Source organism: Carcharhinus amblyrhynchos, chromosome 34, assembly GCF_965287045.1.
Source record: "Carcharhinus amblyrhynchos chromosome 34, sCarAmb.v2.hapA, whole genome shotgun sequence".
Classification (NCBI taxonomy): domain Eukaryota; kingdom Metazoa; phylum Chordata; class Chondrichthyes; order Carcharhiniformes; family Carcharhinidae; genus Carcharhinus; species Carcharhinus amblyrhynchos.
This window is the reverse complement of record NC_137357.1, coordinates 19,138,158-19,160,261: the sequence shown is the minus strand read 5'-3', so window position 1 is coordinate 19,160,261 and position 22,104 is coordinate 19,138,158. Positions and strand designations below refer to the sequence as shown.

Genomic DNA, 22,104 nt, shown 5'->3' with positions numbered 1-22,104 from the left:
TGCGCTGATCTGTCAGAGTGGAGATGGGCGCGTGCGCAGTGGCGCCCTATTGTTGGCCTCCAGATCACTGGCCAACCCAATCGCTGGCCTTTTGTTCCCATCACCCCGATTGCTGGCCTCCCAGATGCCCTTGGCCAGCCCGATTGTTCTCCTCCACACATCCCTCCATCATCCTATCCTCCCCATCACACCCAGATAGCCAACCCCGATCACCCTCACTTCCTTCCTCCCTCCCAGTGTCTCCCAGTGATCCCAATTGCAGAGTGGGAGCGGGTTCCCCTCACCCTACCCGATTGGCATTGCCTGGTACCTGATGGGCAGTGCCAAGGTGCCCCTTTGGCAGTGCCAGGCCAATGACTAAGAGGCACCCCCCCCTTTATCCCCAAAGTCATGGGGGGTGGGGGGGGGGGGGGGGTTGCTCAATGGCTTCTCTTCCCTCCAGAGGAGTCAGGCCACCTGTTCCCTGTTAGTGAAAGGCACTTGTAAACCCCGCTGGAAGGAACCACTCCCAGCAGAGAGGAAATGGGAGGGCGGTTGGAGGAGGAGGGGTGGGGGGTGGTGGGGTCACTAACGGGCCTGGAGAATTCCATCCCATCCCACTTATCACATGGAAATTTCAATTATGTCAGAAAAACTAAGCTGGGAGAATGTGGACACCTTGATGTCCAATGTGAATCCCATAATATGGCTGCCATTGTTAGCTCCCAGCCTGCTGCATTACTACAGCAGCACAGAAGACTGGGAAAATCATGCCTGCGGTCCCGTCAATGCATTGGATAACTGCAGTGTTACATCATTGCTTTCATGTTCAATTCCTCCCAGAACAAATGGTAGCTTTTCATCAGACTTTTTGAATACACGCTGTACCTGCACACTAACCGGGTGACACACGGTCTGCAGCACCGAGATCTCTCTGCACCTTGCTATTCTGCAGCCGTTCCACATTTAAGTCAGATGCTGTTGTTTCGATTCTTCCTGCTGAAGTGAAGTTCACATTTTCCCACATTATACTCCATCTGCCAGATTTTCATCCACTCACTCAACCCATCTCTAACCTCCACACATCCTCTTCACAACATACTTCACTTACCTGTCTTTGTGTCATCTGTAAATTTAGCTGCCATGCCTTCACTCCTCTTATCTAAATCATTGACGTAAATTGTAAAATATTGAGGCCCCAGCACAAACCCCTGCGGGGTCACATCCTGCCAATCAGACAAAGACCCAATTGAGCACACTCTGTTTCTTGCCAGCCAACCTTATATCCAGGTATTACATGACCCCCTACACGATGAATTTTAATCTTCCACAATAAACTTCTGATGGTGCACCTTATCCAATGTTTTCTGGAAATCCAAGTACAGTATGTCTACAGGTTCCCCTCTATCCATAGCATAAACATGCTCCTTCCAAAACCTCCAATAAATTAGTTAAAGCTGATCTCCCTTTCATAAAACCTCTGTCTCCAGCTTTAACCTTTTCAATGATTGATTCTCGCACTTTCCCCATAACAGACAGTTAACTGGCTGATAGTTGCCTGTTTTCTGCCTTGCTCCCTCCTTGAACATAGGGATCACATTTTGCTACGTTCTGATGGAATCTTTCTGGAATCTCATGAATTTTGTGAAATGAACATCAGCCCATTGACTACCTCATTAGCCACCTTTAAAACCCTGGGATTAAGTCCATGAGGACCAGAAGGATTATTTGATTTGACTTGATTTATTATTGTCACATGTATTGGGACACAGTGAAAAGTATTATTTCTCGCACACTATACAGGCAAAACATACCGTTCATAGAGTTAACAGGGGAGAAAGAAAGGAGCAGGGGCAGAATTTAGTGTCATAGACACAGCTAGGTTTCAGAGAAAGATCAGCTTTCAGCCTGCATGTCCATTAATTTGTTGAGTACCTCTTCCCTTGTGAATACCATTTCACCAAGTTCCTCTCTCCCTTCCACCTTTTGATTTACAGCTATTAAAGAAATTTTATTTGTTTCTCCAATACTGAAGACAGAAGCAAAATATTTGTTCATTTCATCTGTCATATTATGATCTTAACTCTTGTCATTATCTCAAGAATAAACACTTGCTTCCTTTTTAAATGCCTGTGGAAACTTTTACAATTGTTTTTACATTGCCAGCTACCTTCCGATCATACTCGAATTTCTCCTGATTAATCTGTTTAGACATTCTCTCCCACTCTTCCTACTCTGACCAATCCGGTTCAGCATTACCAGTTTATTTTCCAAAGAGCTATGCTACGCAAGATGCATACTGGGCTAGGAGGCAGTTGCTGAGCCAAACTATCTCTCGCAACCCGACACAAATGGAACAGTTGCCACTGTTTGTCAATTACAGTAGCAAAGTGTCAATTAACAGTGAGATGTGCCTTCTCCAGAATGCACAGGCTGATGGGTCCTCTTTCACATTGCTCATCCCACCACTTCAAAGGAATATTCATTCCTTGAACTGGCTTGGCTTGCAACCTCAAGAGATTCCTGGCAATGCCTTTGACACCTACATATTCAACAAAATCCGAGTGTCAGGAGTCATGAAAAGGGGAGGATTGGCTGGAATTTGGAGGGTGCCATGCTTGCCTATAGCACCCGAGCTCTCTGCACAAAATAGGCACTTGTGGGCGCCTTATTGAACAGACTCTGCAGAAATGTTTCGTGAAGCCCCTTGCAATAGACCAAAAACCTGTTAACAGAAACGCAGGTGAGTGATACGTTTATTAGTTCAATTAATTCCCACCTGCACCAGCCGGGATACTCAGCTTGCACATACACTTCACCATTACCTGTGTGTCTGTTATGTCAGAAAGCAGTCTACTCAGATATGGTTGGCGTAGTAATCTAGGGCATTTCACACCAGTTCTTTATTGTTATTCGATCAACTTTTGCACTGAGGGTGAACTACACAAATTCAATGTGGAGTTCCATGATGTAGTAAACTTCAAAACAGCGAGGTACGGTATGTATCTTGTGATAGGTGCAGCACATCTGGTGGCTGCTTACTTCTAGAATCAGAGAATCCCTACAGTGCAAAAAAGGCCATTCAGCCCATCGAGTCTGCACTGACTCTCCAAAAAAGTATCTTACCCGATCCCTCTCCCCAGCCCTATCTCTGTAACTGCACACATTTGCCATGGCTAATCCCTCTAATCGAGACATCTTGGGACAATTTAGCACGTCCAATCCACCTAACCTGCACATCTTTGGAGTGTGGAGGGTACCGGAGCACCCGGAGGAAACCCACGCAGACACAGGGAGAACATGCAAACTCACAGGCAGTGACCCAAAGCCGGAATTATATCTGGGTCCCTGGCACTGTGAGGCAGCAGTGCTCATGACTGAATCAAATCAAATGAAACTCTAACCTCAGTGCCACCCTGCCATCTCGGTGTGACTCCATTTGTTACACAATATATTTCTGAGCAATTATGTCACTCGTCCACATTTATAAACCTCGGCAATGAACCATCATGCCCGTACAAGGACAACAGGGACCTCTACTGAAGCCAGCTTCCATCAAAATTCCCTGAAACTCCCACCCAATTTTAATAACCTGGGTCACACGGCCTGCAAAGGCCTGCATGCTGGTTACATCTTGCCCGACTGCTCGAGATTTGCAGGCTGCCTTGAAGATACCCCACTGTGTATTCAGCACAAGTTCTCTGAGGATGTGGATTCTGAATTTTGGACTTTGAACTTTGTCCTTTGCTGCTGCCAGCTGCAAGCCATTTACAGCAGAGATTGCAAAACCCATTCCAGGATCGAAAATTGCACTTGTTTTAAACACTTAAGGGTTCAGGAGCAGTTGGGCAGGATTTATGAATTATTATCGAAGGTGAGTTTTCATTGTGATACAGAGCTTCACTTAAAATTGTGAACTGTTCAGATTCAGTTCGCCAATTTATCTCCACTCAAAGGGTCCAGACAGAAATCACTTCATTTTCCCTGTACTTTCTCAGCCTAATTTCGAGCCAACCTCAATCTCAAAAGCCAAAATCACTTTGAAATTAGTGCCCGCTCTTCCTCTGTTCTACCAACGTAGACGGGTCTACCCATTCCAAACCCAGCTGTGTCTTTCCCGATTCCCTCATTACAGCTTTGGCCAACTCAGCTCCCTGTTCCCCAGCTCCTTGCCGATGACCAGCTTTCACCAAATCTGCCTGTGAAACACCTTGAAGCAATTTGCAGTGTTAAACCAATGTGGAGCTGCCTTTAACCTTCCAGTCACCTGTCAATCCATTCACATACAAGTTCGCACATACTGTTTGCACATTCACCCCATGTCTGCGTGGGTTTCCTCCGGGTGCTCCAGTTTTCTCCCCACAGTCGGAAAGATGTGCAGGTTAGATGTATTGGCCCTTCATGTCCAGGGATGTTCGGTGGATCTGCTGAGGCAGATGTGTGAGTTTGTGAGGATAAGGTGAAAGAGGGGGCCAGTGTAGCATTCTCTTTGGGGAGGTAACGGCCCAGTGGTATTATTGCTGGACCATTAATCCAGAAACTCAGCTAATGTTCTGGGGATCCAGGTTCGAATCCCACTACAGCAGATGGTGGAATTTGAATCCAATAAAAAAAAAATCTGGAATTAAAAATCTGATGATGACCGTGAAACCATTGCTGATTGTCGGGAAAACCCATCTGGTTCATTAGGGAAGGCCTTTAGGGAAGGAAATCTGCTATCCTTACCCAGCGTGGCCGACATGTGGCCAGAACCACAACAATGTAATTGACTTTCAACTGGCCTTCAAGGACAACGAGGGATGGACTAAAATGCTGGCCCAGCCAGTGACAGCCATGTCTCATGAATGAATTTAAAAGAGTCAGTGTTGACTCAAAGTGTTGGATTGCCTCTTTGCACTGTAGGGATTCTATATCAAATACTTCTTCACTAAGGGTGAAGGGGGGAAAGGTATAATTTGGAAGTGAGAGGAAGGTTCTTTACGAAGAGAGTTGTGGGGGTATGGAACGCACTACCGAGTAGGGTGGTGGAGGCAGGAACGTTGGACTCGCTTAAGGTTCAGTTAGATAGACACATGAGTGAAACGAGGATGGAGGATTATGGTAGGGGCTATTAAATAAGGTTAGAACCTCAGGAGACACCGGAAAAGCAGACTTGTAAGATTAACGTTTTTGTCTTTTTATTCCGCAGGTGGAGGTCCACCTCGTGTCAAACGAGGGGCATGCATACGGTGGGTCGTGCGTGGGCTGCTCTTGGAGGTTCCGGGAGTGGCCTAGTACTTTGTGTCGGTGTGTGTGCTTGATCCTGGACCGGTAGACGGGCGCCGCAACAGCTTGGTGACTAGCACTGCTAGCTGTGTAGATACATGGATTTGGGCCTGTGTCTGTGGGAGTTTGTGTGTTCTCCCTGTGGTTGCGTGGGTTTCCTCCGGGCGCTCCGGTTTCCTCCCACACCCCAAAGATGTGCTCTTAGGCTGATTGGTTTTACCAAATTGACACTATTCTCCCCTGAATCTGGCTAAGTTAGGGGTTCCATTCGTAGACACGCAGGGTAGAATAGGTGTAGGGTGATGCGGCGTCGCGGGCTCATTGGGCCGAAGGGCCTGTTTCCCGTGCTGGGTTGTTCTTTGTTCTTTGTACACCTCACAGTCTTAAAACTCAATTAAATTGATGAACCCTGAGGCACCCGAAATATTTGTATTTTCAAAATTATTTTCATGGGATCTGGGTGTCACTGGCCAGGCCATTATTTGTCACCCACCCCAAATCCTTGAAGGGATTGGCTTAAAAGTGGGCCATTTCAGAGGAGCAGTTAAGACTCAAGTCATGGGGGACAGACTCAGAGAGCAGTGGTTTCCTTCCCCAGAGGGCAGGAGTGAACCAGATGGGTTTTTAATGGCAATTGATAGTGGTACAATCAATTAATTTTGTACTGCAAATTTTATGATTTCAGGTTCCACCAGTTTCAATGTGTACCAAATACAAGATGCGCACAGCAAATAACTGAGGCCCAGTCAATAGTACCTTCCCAATCCATAACCTCTTTTGGGTAAAAGTAGTTTCACGGGTACACCACCAGCTGCAAGTTCTCCCCCGAGTCATGCATCATACTGAATTGGAAGGATGTCACTTTTCCTTTCCTGTCGCTGGATTGAAATTCTTAAATTCCCTCCGGGCAGTCCTGCAGGAGTACCCACACCACGTGAAGCGAAGTGGCTCAAGAAGGTGGCTCACCAGGACCTTCTCAAGGTCAATTAGGGATGGGCAATAAATGCTCCCCTTGTCAGTGAATGAGTCTGCACAGAACTTTTGGGGTGACTTTACAAGATTTTGGCTGTGACCTTACCTGCCACGCTCTCGCTGCAGCAAGGTCGGAGAATTGTGGCCAGACAAACCTCCGTTCACTGAAGCAGGATGGAAAATCCCATCGGCGTGAATGGTGATACGATTCTGGCCTCCATGTCTGTGTGGAGTACAGACTGGAAAAACAGTCATTCTCCTGTCTCATTTCCAAGCAAATGTCTTGTCAGACTGTCACTGTTTTAAAAAAAGGCGTTGTCCATTTGCAATGGAGACGGGGCAAAATACTTCTCCAAGAATCGTGAGAATTTGGAATCCTCTTCCTGAAATGGCAGTGGAAACAAAGGATGGGGTTTTCCACGTTCCGCCCGCCACAGGAATCGGAACAGGCGGTTCGCGGACCAGGCAAAGGTTAGTTGACCTTGGATGGGCTTTTCTGGTTTTGGGGTGCGCTTGGCCATGGCCATAATTCCCACTCAAAGTCTTTGAAGAAGTGGTAAGTTTTTGGTTGGGGGGGAGAATGTGATATAGGGGGTGGGCGATATTGGGAATGGGCAGGATGCACATTTGAAACTAACAACCTTGATTTTATTAAATGGCGAAGCAGGCTCGAGAGGGCAACAGGGCTTCTTCCTACTCCTTGTATTATATGTCTTCATACAGGCAAGAGAGGCTCACATAATTCCCTCATTCACGACCATTATCTTTCAGAGACTAACAGAGCTGCTGTGCCTTCATAAAACCATAGAACATTACAGCACAGAAATAGGTCTTTTGGCCCTTATTGGCGGAGCCGAACCATTTTTCTGCCTAGTCCCACTGACCTGCACCTGGACCATATCCCCCCACACCCCTCTCATCTGTCCAAGTTTATCTTAAATGTTAAAAGTGAGCCTGCATTTACCACTTCATCTGGCAGCTCATTCCACACTCCCACTACTCTCTTGAAGAACCCCCCCCAGCTGTTCCCTTTAAACGTTTCCCCCTTCACCCTTAACCCATGTCCTCTAGTTTTTTTTCTCCCCTAGCCTCAGTGGAAAAAGCCTGCTTGCATTCACTCTATCTATATCCATCATAATTTTATACACCTCTATCAAATCTCCCCTCATTCTTCTAAGCTCCAGGGAATGAAGTCCTAACCGATTCAACCTTTCTCTGTAACCATGGAACCATTTCCAATGCATGCACTGCGCAATGTGACTTTCTCTTTAAGACTGAATTGCTGTCAAGCTACTGAATACCTCGTTCCCAGTTCTTGAAGTTCAGTGATTTTCTTTTGCTTCCAACAGCTGTGCCATTTAATTTGCGAATTTCTGTAAAACAGAATTTTACATGGCTGATCCCCCAGAGAGGGCTGAGAGTGAAGTGTGGTGTAAACAACTTCAGATCCTCGCCACTGCCTGAGTGGAGTCGGTGCTGCGTTTCAGCAGGAAATTTATGCGGCTGACATAAATGTTAAAGACGAAACAACATGAATGCCAAGACTTGACTGGGTATTGAAGCTTATAATAATACCAGCCTGCCCAAGAGATCGCTCTTGTTAATTGGTATTTTCAGCTGAAGCTACTGACAAACTCTTGATGAGGTTCTGTCATTACTAATTGCCAGGGCCTTGGGAGATTCTTTGATGAGACTTCCTTGCAGACCATGGAGATAGTGCGCAGTATTAGTTAGCTGATGTCTATTGACGCAGCTTTGCTCCAACTTCCCCATCCCTCCAATACGATATTAAAATAAGGCCTCACTTACTGCATGTTAATCAGACGGAAGCACGTGTTGAGTACAGTGAAGGTAACCACTGTGAGAGAGCTTTTAATGCCTCTTGCCTGGTAGAAATGAGGACAGGAACAGCGTAAAAATGGAGATAACAGATCATCAGCTCCTTCCTTCTCTGTTAGAAGTCTCACAACACAAGGTTAAAGTCCATTTATTTGGAATCATGAGCTTTCGGAGCACTGCTCCTTTGTTAGGTGAGTGCCTGTAGTTTGCTGTGTGCAAACTGGCTTCTGCATGAGCCGACAGGGTTACTTACCAGACATGAGCTGTGGACTGTCTGTAACCTACACATCTTGGGGCACTAAGGGACAATTTAGCATGGCCAATCCAACTAACCTGCACATCTGTGCGCAGGTCCGGGTAGAACATGCAAACTCCACACAGGCAATCACCCAAGGCTGGAATTGAACACGGATCCTTGGCATTGTGAGGCTGCAGTGCAAACCACTGTGCCACCCTTGAAGAAGGCTTGAAGGTGTGATGTGGGCACAAGACAGATGAGAATACTTCGACACCTTTCGACGGTTACAATCATGGAGCTGACCAAGTAAGGATTGACTTTTGCGCAAGTGCCTTTTCTTTTATAAATCTGGAAGAAGGATGTAGTTTTGCTTTCCATTCACAGAACTCATAGCTAGCAATCAGAGTGAAGACTCAAAGACAAGTGACATACTTGAAGTGTCCATGTGTTTCTGAACCAGCAATTTTGTAAGAAGATACAGTACCCAGAACGGATGAAAGATGGGCAACATGACACAAGCAATTTATCATCACCTCAACTGTGTCAGCAATTGATTCCCACCTAACTTCTGCATAATTTGCAAATTCTGTGACAAAACCGATTTTCAGAAAAAAAATCCAATTTCAGTTTTGAGTTGATGCTTATTTCCCTTTCGCCTCGCCGTGACTTCATTCCCAAATCATTCTCCCTCCACTTGCCACAACGGTAGATGCCAGTGCTGATAAAGGAATGTTATCCTCCCAATTGTAAATTTCAGTGCCAAACTTCAAATGCTGAAAAAGCAAAATGGAAACAGAAAATGTTGCTGCAAAACGTTAGAGGCTGGGAGTATCTCACCTCCTGACTCCCCAGTGTTGGAGTTCTGCAGTGAGTTTCTCACCTCTTGACTCCTCATTGTTAGAATGTAACCAATGATAAGAAAGGATCTGTTGCAGTGTGACCAATGGTAACATGTTGTAAGGGTCAGCTGACCCTGTAACCCATGGAACCAATGAGAAAATTATGTTCTGGTCAGCTGACTCAGTATGAATAAGTTGTTGCTGGGGTTTGTGAGAGCTTCAAATGGTCCTGGGGGAGGCCTCAAGTGTTGGAGTAATAAAGTTTCTTTATTGAAACTTTTTTTTGATTTATAAATTGGTGTAAATCTTGTTTTATTTTATTGGCTACAACTGAAAACTTCCTTCTGGAGGATCGACCCAAAGCCTATGTGCCACCAACATGGCTCAAGTCAGGATTGTAATGGAATACTTGCCTGGATGAATGCAGCTGCAACAACACTTTCCAAGCTCAACTCCACCCAAGATAAAACAGCCTGCTTGATTGGCAGCCCAATTATTACTTTATGCATCGACAGACAGTGGCAGCAGTGTGTACCATCCACAACATGCACTGCAGTAACTCACCAAGGCTTCTTCCACAGCACCTTCCAAACCAGCAACCATTAACCCTCAGAACCCAAGAGGAGTCGATGCAGGGGAACACCACACACTGCAAGCTCACCTTCAAGTTACACACGACACTAACTTGGAAATGTTCCTTCAATGTAACTGGGTCAAAATTGTGGAATTCCTTCCCTAACAGGACCTTTACCACATCAACAGTGACGGTTCAAGAAAGTAATTCACCACTGCTTCTCAGAGGAAATCAGGGATGGACAATAATTCCTGGTCTTGCCAAGGATGCTCTCATCCCCAAAAACAAATAACAACAGCTGACAAAACAGTCAATAACTTGGGTAGAAATCCTTCTGAGAGAACTGGCCAAGTTCTCATGAGTGGTACACACCCACTAACCGGTGACATCTCCTACATTTATGGACTGACCTGCTTCGCATTTTGGCTTTGCTATTTCTCCCCAACACCACAAGGAATTCCAAAAGGTTCATGAATATAGCCCAATCCATCACGCAAACCAGCCTCCCATCCACTGACTCTGTCTACACTTTCTGCTGCCTTGGCATATCAACCAGCATAATTAAGGACCTCATGCACTCCGGACATTCTCCTTCCACCTTCTTCCTTTGGGAAAAAGGGACAGAAGTCTGAGGTCATGTACCAACTAACTTAAGAACAGCTTCTTCCCTGCTGCTGTCAGACTTCTGAATGGACCTACCTCACATTAAGTTGATCTTTCTCTGCACCCTAATTATGACTGTAGCACGACATTCTGCACTCTCTCCTTTCCTTCTCAATGAATGGTATGCTTTGTCTGTACAGCACGCAAGAAATAATACTGTTTACAAATTTTGCAGTCCAGTATCCCTCATTTGAGGGCATTGCAGGCATCAGCACACCCGAAGTGCAATGGGCTAGCCCAGTCTTGGGTGAACCACCTGCTTGATCATGGTTTCACCCCTACTGAAATGTTAATACATGTGACAATAATAAATCAAAATCAAATATTCTGGACTCAAGAATAATCCAACTCTGGGGTGGAATTTTCTCCTTCTTTTTGCACCAAGTCCCCGATGAGGCCAGAAAACCAGCATGCAGCCTTTCTCTCCAAATTGTACAGCATCTGTGCAGGAAATAACTGCAGGCGTGACTCACGCCATTAGGCTGGGGGACAAATGATCACTGATCTCTGATTTTTAATAAGAAACAGAACCCCTTCACCTCACTGGGAGCCCCACACACGCACAATCCCCATCTTGATGGAGTCTACCCAGGGACAGTGGCAGAATACTTTCCAGGTATCAATGTCCCTCTCTCTCCCTCATGCACCAGGGGCTCTACTTAGCTCCGCACAGCTTCCCTCTGCCTGGTTCCCATTTATAAAAATTTGATACAAATTTTGGGGCAGTGGGGGGGGGGCGGTGGTGGTGGCAGGGGTTGGTGCTGAAATCCCAACGCAGGGGGAGATATACAGCAGTGAAACCCTTTGGGTGGCATGGCGGCACAGTGGTTAGCACTGCTGCTCCACAGCGCCAGGGACCCGGGTTCGATTCCCAGCTTGGGTCACCGTCTGTGTGGAGTTTGCACGTTCTCCCCGTGTCTGCCTGGGTTTCCTCCGGGTACTCTGGTTTCTTCCCACAATCCAAAAATGTGCAGGTTAGGTGGATTGGCTATGCTAAATTGCCCCTTGGTATCAGGGGAATAGCTCGGATAAATGCATGGAGTTCTGGGGATGGGATTGTGGTTGGTGCAGATTTGATGGGCCAAATGGCCTCCTTCTGTACTATAGGGATTCGGTGGACTTTATAATTTAATAAGATGCTAATTCATTACAATGAGGCTCCTGCTTTCTGGTTGGGAACCTCATTGTGTCACTGATTGGCATGTGTGGGGAGAAGCGAGATCATGTGAACGAGATTCTTCTTTTCTGACTCAGAATTTTGCACCCATGTTGCTGTTTGTCTGGGGGTAAACTCACCACCTTTATCCCCCCACAGTAAGAAGTCTCACAACACCAGGTTAAAGTCCAAAAACCTGTTGGACTTTAATCTGCTGTTGTGAGATTTCTTACTGTGTTGACCGCAGATGTGATGGCGCCTCCACATCTAATCCCCCCCTTGCAGAGAAGTGAGTGATGAGGATCATTGATTTGGGCCATTAATTAGATTCAGTGATATACGATATCAATGATATTAATTCACAACAGGAACTGTGAAATAATCCCACAGTGCAGGATACGCTGACGGCTCTCACTGCTTTAGTTAACTGATTAATTTGGATTGAGTGGTGTTCTGCTACTGGGCTGTGACAGTGCCCTGGATCAGCGATAGAGCAGTGAATCTATGACTGCGGCTCACTGCCAACCTCTGGGGAGACCAGACCAACACAGCAATGGGAGTCGTTGTATTTCCTTCGCCAGCCATTTCCCCCAGTCATTACTTGTTCCCACCACTCCTCTCCCCTACCTCCTCCATCGTTCATTTTTCCACCCTGCAAAACTATCGACTCAACATGGGGGCTGAAACATCCGAGGGGGAAATCAGGAGAAATCTGTTGACCCGGAGAGTGGTGAGACAGTACAGCTTATTGTTGAATTGAATGGTGCAGATGTGTTGAAGGGGAAGCTGGTTAATCATCTGCGGGACGATTGAATCGCCAAGCCAGTCTCATGATGACTGGCACAGTGGTTAGCACTGCTGCCTCACAGTACCAGGGACCCGGGTTCAATTCCCGGCCTCGGGTCACTGTCTGTATGGAATTTGCACGTTCGCCCCATGCCTGAGTGGGTTTCCTCTGAGTGCTCTGGTTTCTTCACAAAGATGTGGTGTCCTGTTGACTGGCCATGCTAAATTGCCCCTCAGTGTCAGGGGACGAGCAGGGTGAATATGTGGGGTTAGGGGGCCTCAGTGGGATTGCTGTCGGTGCAGGCTCGATGGACTGAGTGGCCTACTTCTGCACGATAGGGATTCCATGATAGTATCATGAGGTCTTTTTGTCTCATCCTCCCTTGGGGATGGGGAGGGGATTGAATCCTCAGAGAGTGAGTGGCAACCTGAATAGAAAAGCACTCTTTCCTTTTTCAGGGAACAACTGAGAGGCCCCAAACCCCCCATCATCAATATGTGCAAGTGGAAATTGGAAGTGTGGAGTAAAACCATCTCATGCTGGGATGCACAGAGTTTTGAGCTGGACGGTTGTGGTCTGAGCCAAAGCAGAGAAGAGATTTCTGGTCCATCCATCGGGGTTGGTTTTTGAAGTCAGTTTGCAGGATTACGCTGAACCACTGAGCCTCCGATGAAAGCTACGGCTGCGATCTTCCATCCCTGTGTTTTTTGGTTAGGTTTGGCGACGGGGGGTGGAAAATCTCAGAAGAGGCTCGGCTCGCGTTTCACGTCAACGTAAAGGGTGTCACAATTGTACCTGCGCCCAACCAGTGACGCACCAGGAACATCACTTCCATACATTTAACATTTCATGATCAGGCCGATATTCCTGAATCATGTGCCTGCCCTGTGGGGGGGAACAAAATCCACTCAGACCACCATGGCGGCAGACCAGCATCTATGACGACCAAAGGCGTGCACTGGCGAGCGGACCTCGCAAAGGAGTTCTGGTGAATGTATCACTTGGGGTTTTGGGGGGGTGGGGGGGGGGGGGGGGAGGTGGTGGTTAGAGGAGCATATCATGATCAGGCAATCTGCCCTCGGCACTGCACAGGCAGCACAGCGGGCTCGCAATACTGCCTCACAGCACCAAGGGCCGAGGTTCGATTCCAGCCTTGGGTGACTGTGTGGCGTCTGTATGGGTTTCCTCCGTAGTCATGATGTGGGTATGCCGGCGTTGGACTGGCGTAAACACAGTAAAAAGTCTGACAACACCAGGTTTTAGTCCAACCTATTTATTTGATAATATACTCGCAAGCTTTCGGGTTAGCCCCTTCGTCAGGTGAATGGAGAGTTCTGGCCTCAGACAGAGCATATAAAGCACAGACAGTTTAGAGATTACTGATTAGAATGCGAATCCTTACACCTAACCTGCTGTTCAAGACCTGAAGTGGCTGATAATGTGAGTGGAAGGAGCACTGATCACAGTTTAAAGAGATGTGTATTGTCTCCAGACAGTACAGTAAGTGAGGTTTTGCAAACCCAGGCAAGTCACGGGGGTTACAGATAGTGCGACACAAACCCCAAGAGGCCAGCAACGAACACAATGAGACAGTCGATGAACCAGAACAGCCGACAGAGAGATCCGCAGTGCAACAGCCTAAGAGGAAGGAATCCAATTGGACTCCTCCGGAAGGCCGCTGCCCTCGACTGGACTTGTATGCCCAAACCATCAGGAGGTGCGTTAACACCAGATTCATCAGCCGCACTCACAAGACAGCCCCGAACATCACCCAAGCACAACGCAACGCCATCCACGCTCTCAAGACAAACCGCAACATTGTCATCAAACCAGCAGACAAAGGAGGGGCCATCGTCATACTGAACAGAACGGATTACTGTAAAGAAGTGTACCGACAACTAAACAATGAGGACCACTACAGACAATTACCCACAGATCCGACCAAAGAACACACTCGTCAACTTAACAATCTGATCAAGACCTTTGATCCGGACTTTCAGAGCACCCTCCGTGCTCTCATTCCACGTACTCCCCGCATTGGAGATCTCTACTGCCTCCCAAAGATACACAAGGCAAACACACCTGGCCGTCCCATCGTATCGGGCAATGGAATTCTGTGTGAGAACCTCTCCGGCTACGTCGAGGGCATCCTGAAACCCATTGTACAAAGAACCCCCAGCTTTTGTCGCGACACTACGGACTTTCTACTGAAACTCAGCACACACGGAGCAGTTGAACCAGGGACACTCCTCGTCACAATGGATGTCTCAGCGCTCTACACCAACATCCCCCACAACGATGGCATTGCTGCGACTGCCTCAGTACTCAATGCTGACAACTGCCAGTTTCCAGATGCAATTTTACAACTCATCCGCTTTATCTTGGACCACAATGTCTTCACCTTCAACAACCAGTTTTTCATCCAGACACATGGAACAGCCATGGGGACCAAATTTGCACCTCAATATGCCAACATCTTCATGCACAGGCTCGAACAAGACTTCTTCACTGCACAGAATCTTCAACCGATGCTGTACACTAGATACATTGATGACATTTTCTTCCTTTGGCCTCATGGTGAACAATCACTGAAACAACTATATGATGATATCAACAAATTCCACCCCACCATCAGACTCACCATGGACTATTCCCCAGAATCAGTTGCATTCTTGGACACACGCATCTCCATTAAGGACGGTCACCTCAGCACCTCACTGCACCGGAAGCCCACAGACAATCTCACAATGCTCCACTTCTCCAGTTTCCACCCTAAACATGTTAAAGAAGCCATTCCCTATGGACAAGCCCTCCGTATACACAGGATTTGCTCAGATGAGGAGGATCGTGACAGACACCTCCAGACCCTGAAAGATGCCCTCATAAGAACAGGATATGGTGCTCGACTCATAGATCGGCAGTTCCGATGCGCCACAGCGAAAAACCGCACCGATCTCCTCAGAAGGCAAACACAGGACACAGTGGACAGAGTACCCTTCGTCGTCCAGTATTTCCCCGGAGCGGAGAAGCTACGACATCTTCTCCGGAGTCTTCAACATATCATTGATGAAGACGAACATCTCGCCAGGGCTATCCCCACACCCCCACTTCTTGCTTTCAGACAACTACACAACCTCAAACAGACCATTGTTCGCAGCAAACTACCCAGCCTTCAGGAGAACAGTGACCACAATACCACACAACCCTGCCACAGCAACCTCTGCAAGACATGCCGGATCATCGACATGGATACCATCATCACACGTGAGAATACCATCCACCAGGTACATGGTAAATACTCTTGCAACTCGGCCAACATTGTCTACCTGATACGTTGCAAGAAAGGATGTCCCGAAGCATGGTACATTGGGGAGACCATGCAGACGCTACGACAACGGATGAATGAACATCGCTCAACAGTCACCAGGCAAGACTGTTCCCTTCCTGTTGGCGAACACTTCAGTGGTCACGGGCATTCAGCCTCTGACCTTCGGGTAAGCATTCTCCAAGGCGGCCTTCACAACACACGACAGCGCAGAGTCGCTGAACAGAGACTGATAGCCACGTTCCGCACACATGAGGACGGTCTCAACAGGGATCTTGGGTTCATGTCGCACTATCTGTAACCCCCGTGACTTGCCTGGGTTTGCAAAACCTCACTTACTGTACTGTCTGGAGACAATACACATCTCTTTAAACTGTGATCAGTGCTCCTTCCACTCACATTATCAGCCACTTCAGGTCTTGAACAGCAGGTTAGGTGTAAGGATTCGCATTCTAATCAGTAATCTCTAAACTGTCTGTGCTTTATATGCTCTGTCTGAGGCCAGAACTCTCCATTCACCTGACGAAGGGGCTAACCCCGAAAGCTTGCGAATATATTATCAAATAAATAGGTTGGACTAAAACCTGGTGTTGTCAGACTTTTTACTGGGTTTCCTCCCACAGTAAGAAGTCTCACAACACCACGTTAAAGTCCAACAAGTTTATTTGATAGGAAACCCACAACCTTTCGGTTTGTCCTAATGTAATTTGAGTTTGTTTACTTGGTTTGACCCATAAGAGCCCCCCCCCCACCGCCCCACAACCTTTTAGAACGCTGTGCCTTCATCAGGCCAGTGACTCACCTGACGAAGGAACAGCACTTCCGAAAGCTTGTGGGATTATTATCAAATAAACTTGTTGGAGTTTAACCTGGTGTTATGAGACTTCTTACTGTGTTTACCCCAGTCCAACGCCGGCATCTCCACATCATTCCTCCCACAGTCCAGAGATGTGTGGGTTAGGTGGATCGACCACGCTAAATTGTTCCATAATGTCTGGGGGACTAACTAGGGTAAATGTGTGGGGTTACGGGATAGGGCCTGGGTGGGATTGTGGTCACTGCAGACATGATGGGCCGAATGGCCTTCTTCTGCACTGTGGGATTCTATGGTACAGCTTCAATGCCACTTTTCCCACCAGCTATTAGCAAAAATCTTAGGCTTTTCTGGGGCTGTTCTGTTGTTCCAGAGACACAACATGTTGGCCAGAATTTTGACATCCCTGTTCACAACAGCGGTGCTGGAAGATGCCGCTCGTATAGAGGACTGGAAAATTCCAGCTCTTGTTCTGAACCCAGTTGTGGAAGGATCGGTCTGGAAACATAAATTTACAGAATGCACAGAAAAGGCCATTCAGGTCATGTTGCCTGTGCTGGCCGGGCTGGGGAACAGCTATCCAATTTATCCTGCAGCCTATTTTTCATTGAATCAATAAACCCCTACAGTGCATGAGGAGGCCATTCAGCCCATTGAGTCTGCACCGACCACACTCCCACCAGGTCCTATCCCCATACATGAATCCTAGCAAGACCCTCTGACTCGAAGGGGCAATTTAGCATGGCCAATCCACCTAACCTGCACATCTTTGGACTGTGGATGGAAACCAGAGCACCTGGAGGAAACCCACGCAGACAGAGGGAGAAATGTGCAAACTCCACACAGACAGTGACCCAAGCCGGGAATCGAACCCGGGTCCCTGGCGCTGGGAGGCATCAGTGCTAACCACTGTGCCGCCGTGCAGCCCTTAAATTTACCCCGTGACTCAGAAAAATGTTCTTTACGCAGTGTTTATTTTTACCACACATTAGGCCAGCACGTTCCAAATCGTAATGCATTTAAAAATACATAATCTCTACGACATTTCATTTCTTTTGCCACATGGTATATGTTCCAACGCATGAAAGTGTGCTCTGGAGTTAGAATCGGCAGATAGCATTGCAGAGGATGGGTGGGTGTGGGATAACACGCGGAGAAATTCTTTTGAAAAGGCAGAAAGCACAGGTCATTAAGTCACCTCAGGTCAGTAAGTTGACAAAAGCTAATGTTGAGTGAAACCGGTCTTGAGCTAAAAGCAAAGTAACCCGAGGGCATTATGTTCTTTCACAGAGCTTCACATTATACGCAGTTCATTGTGCCAAAAGCATTCTCCAACCCACTGTCAAGCCCTGCAGTCTCAAACATCTGGAGTCCTGAGGAAAGTCATGGTGTGGAGATGCTGGCGTTGGACTGGGGTAAACACAGTAAGAAGTCTCACAACACCAGGTTAAAGTCCAACAGGTTTATTTGGCAGCAAACCCCACTAGCTTTTGGGGCTTTGCCCCTTTGTCAGGTGATTCACCTGACGAAGGAGTAGCACTCCGAAAGCTAGTGGCATTTGCTACCAAATAAACCTGTTGGACTTTAACCTGGTGTTGTGAGGCTTCTTACTGCCCTGAGGGAAGGCAGGCATCCGTTTCCCAAACGCAACAGCAGCTGTTGAAGAAAGAAGCGAATTGCCGAGCACTGGAGGAGGCCATTCAGCCCACAGTGCACCAATCCTCTCAAAGGACAATCCAGTGAGTCCCAACTCCCCACTGTTTTCCCCATATCGCTGCTGTTTTTCTTTCCTCCTCCAATTTTTCAACCAATCCTTTTCTGGAAACGCGCAACTCAACGTGATGAAGGAAGCAAATGGAAAGTTCAATTGTCTGTGGTAGCACTGGTTTAAAAATTGTTTTCTTGCCCCAATCTTAACTTTCAAAGGCAAGGCTTGGAATGGACTGGGCAAACCCAAATCCATTCCTAGCTTGCTTCAAAAACTCAAATTCGAAATCCAACTGCATCCAATTCACGGTCTCCACAAACCATGATGTTGTTTCAATGTACAAGCATTAGTATTTAGATACACCTCCGCTCACCGACCATCACTCCACAGAAGAGTTAGAAAGATGCCTTTCAAGGAAACACCCGCTTCAGCTTCACTTGTACTTTGTTTGCATTGGATGAATTTGGTTAAAACTGGGTAGGCTGGGACCGCTATTTAAATAATACAAGCATTTGACAGCTTTATAGAGATGTAATATAAATCGGTTTTACACCAAGATAAACAGGTTTGTGTCAAATGTTAAAATATTCCATTTGTTAGTGTGTAATCACCACTGGGACTGAAGCAAGCTGAGTGGAGATTCAATTTTTTTAAAAAAAAGTTGCTTTTGCAATTTAACATGTAAGATAGAATGCACTTCATTATTCATGTAGGACAAGGTAAAGCAGTGGGTTGTCAGGGAAGAAATATAGACAGCTTAAGATAAGGAATGGAAATGAGTATTTAAATGTTTAAACTTATTAGTGTATTAAGCTGATGTGCTTCTCAATACTCCCACAGGCCTTCAAACCACCTGTTATACATGCAGAAGGAGCCAATATGTAAATAGGAGCCATGGTTCATTCATAAAACATGCGGCTAACAAATTCGTCAACATTAATTTGCGTTGTAAACTAGGAAGTGCTGACTAACTTTGTGATCTCTGGAAACTCAGGAGCGGCTTTGTACACGGAGCAAGGGGATGACGGCTCCCGTTGTCCACAGAGTTTAATTTGCCCTAAAGGCTGACTGTCAGTGGAACTTGGAGGTTTACTGCCACCACGCCAGACCACATTGTGGCTGCACCAGAGACGCTAAGCAATGTTTCTAGTGTGGATTTACCTCATGTTCTGCAGGCTAGAAGTGGATAATAATTGCACTGCAGTCAGTTTATTAAACTTATTACGCCTTTTTGGTTGCAATTAGCTTCCTTCAAAGCAAGAAGTGAATGGCACAGCAGTAAGCACTGCTGCCTCGCAGTGTAAGGGACCCATGTTCAATTCCTGGCCTTGGATGACTGTCTGTGTGGATTTTGCACATTCTCCCTGTGTCTGCATGGGTTTCCTCCGCATGTTCCGGTTTCCTCCCACACTCCAAAGATGGGCAGGCTGGGCGGATTGACGGTGCTAAATTGCTCCTTAGTTTCCCAAGATGTGGAGGTTGGGTGGATTGGCCCTGCTTAATTGTCCCTTTGTATCCCAAGAAGTGTAGGTAAAATGGAATAATCCTGATAAGTGTGTGGGATTTAGGGGAGAGGACCTGGGTAAAATGGAATCTCCTCCAGCACCACAATCCTCCTGAGATACTGTGCTCATCCAGTTCTGGTCCCTCGGGCATTCCACAATTGTAATTGCTCTATACTTGTTGCCTATATTCCTCCCCAAATGTGGACAATAGTAACAACGCGTAATGGTCAGCTGATCTATTCAACCATATAACAGAATGATGTGATGATCAGCTGACTCAGTATAAATAAGAACCTGTTGGGAATTGTGGGGAACCTGGAATGGTGAGGCCTCAAGTTAAGGGTAATGAAGTTTCCTTGTTAAACCTTGTCTGCGATGTAAGTTGGACTAAGTTGTGTTATATTTTCTGTTGTCTACCCTGGAAGGGTTCCTTCTGGGTCAATACCGTGCACAGTTAAATATGAATTTAAATATTGGGTAACTACTACTGCTGATAATTTAGCAGACTGTACAGGGCACTGGTGAGGCCGCAGCTGGAGTACTGTGCAGTTTTGGTCGCCGCACTTACGCAAGGATATTTTGGCCTTGGAGGGAGCGCAGAGGAGGTTTACTAGGCTGATACTGGAGTTGAGGGGGTTGAACTATGAGGAGAGGCTGAATAAACTAGTCTTGTACTCGTTAGAGTTTAGAAGAATGAGGGGAGATCTCATTGAGACGTATAAGATGATGAATGGGATGGATAGGATAGATGTGGAAAGGCTCTTCCCGCTCAGAAAGGACAGCAGGAGTAGAAGGCACAGCCTCAAGATAAAGGGGGGGGGGCGGTTTAGAATGGAGTTGAGGAGGAACTTCTTCACTCAAAGGGTGGTGAATCTCTGGAATTCTCTGCCCGTTGAAGTGGTGGAGGCTGCCTCGCTAAATATATTTAAGACGCGGGTTGATGGGTTTTTGATAGGCGAGGGGATTAAGGGTTATGGGGAGAGGGCGGGAAGGTGGAACTGAGACACGACAGATCAGCCATGATCTTACTGAATGGTGGGGCAGGCTTGAGGGGCTGATGGCCTACTCCTGCTCCTATTTCTTATGTTCTTATGCATCATGTGACAGAGAGGTGAACAGATGTTGAGAATCTGTACACAGCAGTTAGGGAATGGCTAAAGACAGAGGGGAAAAAGCAGAAAAAGATCTTGTTTTGAGGTGCAAGACTGACAATGGGAAATTTTATTCTGAAGAAACTACTCTTCATAATTAGATTAACTGAACATCCACCCATCAACTAACATGTTCAGACTCTGATCAGACAACAGTAAGGACTCTGGTCCTCTGTCTTTGGGACAAGACTTTAAATTGAGCATAGACTGACAGAAAGAGCAAACATGCCTACCGCTCTATTGTCCGCCCACACTTCAGCAAATCAGACCACAAGGCTGTGCTCCTGCTCCCGGTTTACAAACAAAAACTGAAGCGGGAGAATCCAAAGACAGTTGTGCAATGTTGGTCTGAGGAATCGGATGATCTCCTACGGGGCTGCTTGGAGTCAGTGGACTGGTCAGTATTTAAAAACTCTGCGACCAGCCTGAAACCCACTACGGTAACTGACTTCATTAGTAAGTGTGTAGAAGACTGTGTGCCAAGGAAGCAAATCTGTGTGTTCCCCAACTGGAAACCATGCATGAACAGGGATATCCACTGCTTGCTGAAGTCCAGGTCTGAGGCATTCAAGTCAGGCGATACTGACTGATACAAGAAAGCTGGATACAATCTAAGGAGATCCATCAAATATGCCAAAAGACAGAACCGGACCAAGCTCGTCTCCCAGGCTAGCCACACTGACTCCTGCCGACTATGGCAAGGAATGCAAGACATAACAGGCTCGAAGACAAAGGCATGTAACATCACCAGCTCCAACATACGTCTCCCTGATGAGCTCAATGCATTCTACACTTGTTTTCAGCAAGAGGTCAGCGACAGCATGCCCTCCATCTGAAAGCTCTGGATGAACCTGTACCTGGGGGTCAACACTGCAGCTGATGGAGCAGCCTTCTCGGAGGTCAATCCATGGAAAGCGGCTGGCCTGGATGGGGTACCTGGACGTGCACTCAGATCCTGCGCGGATCAGCTGGTGGGGATATTCATTTACATCTTCATTCTCACTTTACAACAATCTGAGGTCCCTATCCGCTTCAAGAAGACGATCATCATCCTGGTATCTAAGAAAAAACAAGCAGTGTGCCTTAATGGGCGGCACAGTAGCACAGTGGTGAGCACTGCTGCTTCACAGCTCCAGGGATCCGGGTTCAATTCCCAGCTTGGGTCATTGTCTGTGTGGAGTTTGCACATTCTCCTCGAATGTGTTTCCTGCACGGGTTTCCTCCGAGTGCTCTGATTTCCTCCCACAGTCCAAAGATGTGTGGGTTCGGTGGATTGGCCATGCTAAAAT

At 46.9% G+C, this 22,104-nt stretch overlaps 1 protein-coding gene and 1 pseudogene across 1 annotated transcript in view; both read right to left on the bottom strand.

The window, feature by feature from the left end:
* LOC145361196 (netrin receptor UNC5D-like) overlaps positions 1-22,104 on the bottom strand; it is a 473,587-nt gene that overhangs the window by 289,376 nt on the left and 162,107 nt on the right. The gene's annotated exons all lie outside the window — the stretch shown is intronic.
* On the bottom strand, positions 10,506-10,659 carry LOC145361461 (U1 spliceosomal RNA; annotated as a pseudogene).